Raw genomic sequence first — 3,055 nt, 5'->3', positions numbered from 1 at the left:
TACGGGGGAGGTTACGGTTATGGGGGATTAGGTGGTTATGGGGGATTATGCGGTTACGGGGGATATGGCCGTAAGTATCGCGGTGGATACTGTGGGCCATGTTAATCCCAACAGGAATATCCATGAAATAAAGTAGAATAGGCCCTACATGTTCTATCCTTTCCACCGATATGTATTGTTAGCATCTCACTTTGAATTATGCTACGGCAGATATGTAATGGAGAACCTGCCTAGTTCTCTGCCTCTTTATGCTGTGTTTTATTTCCTACCAACTGGGGTAAAACAAGGACCTTAAAAAGGTTCTGCTCTGTATTGTTTCTTCCTGTAACTTTGTACTGCAAATTTCATTCGCATTAAAAACTATGCTGCATCATCATATCAGTCTTATGGTTCTCCTTGTTTCTCCCTACTTGGTTAAAAATTCATCTCTGTGGAGCAGGCAGCACCGGGCACATCTCAAGTTGCAACTTTGAAAGCCATGGAGTGAATCTGGCCCTTGAAGAGGTCCATAGGATCATGCAAGCCCGCTGCACAGGGCCAGAGTTCCTCCTTTCCTTACCTGGTTGAGCAAAGTGTCTTTTCCTGAAATGATTTATACATATTGTCACTTAAAGAATGTACATTTTTTCTTTGGTTTCATGGTAAGCATCGGTGTGACTGTTTGCAGGAGAAGGACCCAGGTTTTCAGAAGGAAAAGAAAATTGGCCAGCAAATTGCTCGGTTAATGCATGGTTAAGTCTAGACCCGACCCCTTGAATGGCAGAGTATCTTTGGAGACAGGCTGCCTTTGCTTCTAGAGCACTTTGAAGGTTTGGCTGTTCACTATAAAGCTCTTCTCAACTTTAACTCCACAAGTAACCTCACTTTTCTATAGAGTTTCCTTTCCCCAGGATTTGGGTTTTTCAGCAGAGATTATTGATAAAGACAAAGACTGGGAAAACTTTATTGACATGGCCATTTGATGGGTGCTTTATCTGGAGGCATTTGGCCAAACCAATCCCCGTTTCCATCCCTAGCACTACTCCATGGGCTAAGGATGAATCCCTCCCCTTTGAGATACTCAAGGATGATAGCAATTTAAAGCTGCAGCATTAAAGTCCTGAACGGCTGAGGAAGAAACCTTTACTATGAGCAGTGAGCCTTTCACTGGCAATTCATAAGCTTCATTGAGAACAAATGCCCTAATATTGCCAGTCTTCCTCTTTGGTCAAATGATATGGAAGCCTTTCATGATATGAAAAGATAACGAATTGAGGAGAAATTAAAACCAGAAGACCAATAGTATAATGTATTATATATTTGAATTTGAAATAAAGGGGAGTAGAAATTTTCAAAAGAAAAGAAAAGAAAAGAAAAGAAAAGGCTATATATCCATGGTTTCACGAAGGCCATATCCTATCACCAGCTCCAAAGTAATGTATTTCTCAAATTGTCTTCTTCATTGCAACTGTAGAGTTTGACAAACAAGTCCGGTGTGCCACCATTTTAAATTACTTGTTTCCCCTTGGTCAGTCTCAACTAAGGCAAAACACAATTGTGGTCATGTAGAGACCTAAAGAGAGAGCGAGAGAGAGAAAGAGAGTAACAAAGACAGACCTAGCCCCTCTCTTCATGTCTCCAACTCTGGTTCCGTATTCTGCTTTTAGTCTTCTTGCTCTACTTACCCTTAGTCACCAACCTAACCAGCTCTATTGAATCCTTGTTACTGTCTTTGTCTGAAAAAATCCTGTGTACATTTTTCCTTTGGTTTCAAGAAGACCAATCACGTGGTTCAGGGTAAGCATCGGTGTGACTGTTTGCAGGAGAAGGACACAGGTTTTCAGAAGGAAAAGAAAATTGGCCAGCAAATTGCTTGGTTAATGCATGGTTAAGTCTAGCCCCAACCCCTTGAATGGCAGAGTATCTTTGGAGACAGGCAGCCTTTGCTTCTAGAGCGCATTGAAGGTTTGGCTGTTCACTAGAAAGCTCTTCTCAACTTTAACTCCACAACTTAATGTAGTACAAGAGTCTAATGGCTTTTGAGGTTGCTGTTGCTCACTACACTCCATATATATAATATCCCCAGGGTCTATCGTGGCATGATATTGCAGGAACTGCAAATTAAAAATTACATTTTCAGCTACACATGTCGTCAACATTTTTGTGCCCTTCAGCTCCCAGAAGATGAATATTTTCCAATAATCAATTTTTTGATTGGATAACACAAAAGGCACAGCAAGGTCTCTCATGTCTCTCCCTACTCAGGCCATGATATACAGCCTCATAATTTGGGTATTAAAATTTCATTAATGATAGCTTTACACTAATAATCACAAAGAATGAGGAAAACATTTACATTTATTGAAGTTGTTATGAATGCAACAAGATTGGTTTCGTAGCTAATAAGGTCCTCATAAGAAGAAAAGGGCATTTCCCGTCCTTTCTAAATCATATGAAAGCACCTGCAACTTAGAACTTACCAGATCAATTATCTAGCGTTATTCATCTTGGTGAACTTGGTCAGTCCGATTTGACTCACAGAGTTGGCGGTGGAGGTACAGAGTATACACGGAAAGATACGCTCCACACAAGGTTTTCTCTAACCTAGGCTGGTAAAGTGCCTTCCTTCAAATTGAAGTTGATGGAGTTGTGCTGGTCTACACTAGCTCACATTCAATCCCTTAACTTTAAAATATATAAACAAGAGAAAACAAAGCTACACTCAAAAAAATCAAAGAGCCTCCATTTGAGGGGGACGGAGCTCAGAATGACGAACGGAGTACTGGAATGACCTCTGAGACCTTGACATGCATTTTTAAAGTGAATATTGGAACATCTAATTGCAGTAAAAAGTTATTACTACTGTACTATAATAATACAGTACGTCTCTTTGGCCGTATAAAGTGTTTGTGAAGTGCTTTCAAATGATAATTATACCTGTTTTACACAGAGGTGAACGGAGGCATATTAAGATCAAGGTCAAGGTCAGACAGGGAGAGATTGGCAGAGTCAGAAATATCCCCCAATAATTGGGACTACTCATGCCAAACACTAACCTCAATCTCTTGAACCCTAC

At 40.4% G+C, this 3,055-nt stretch overlaps 1 pseudogene; it reads left to right on the top strand.

Annotated features, from left to right (window-relative positions):
* Window positions 1–376, top strand: part of LOC112115122 — a 778-nt pseudogene extending 402 nt beyond the window's left edge.
* The last annotated feature ends 2,679 nt before the right edge of the window (window positions 377–3,055 follow it).

The sequence above is a fragment of the Terrapene carolina genome, unplaced genomic scaffold, assembly GCF_002925995.2.
Source record: "Terrapene carolina triunguis isolate 2854851 unplaced genomic scaffold, T_m_triunguis-2.0 Scaffold26239, whole genome shotgun sequence".
Taxonomy (NCBI): domain Eukaryota; kingdom Metazoa; phylum Chordata; order Testudines; family Emydidae; genus Terrapene; species Terrapene triunguis.
The sequence above is the reverse complement of the archived record's forward strand: the minus strand, read 5'-3'. Positions and strand labels throughout refer to the sequence as shown.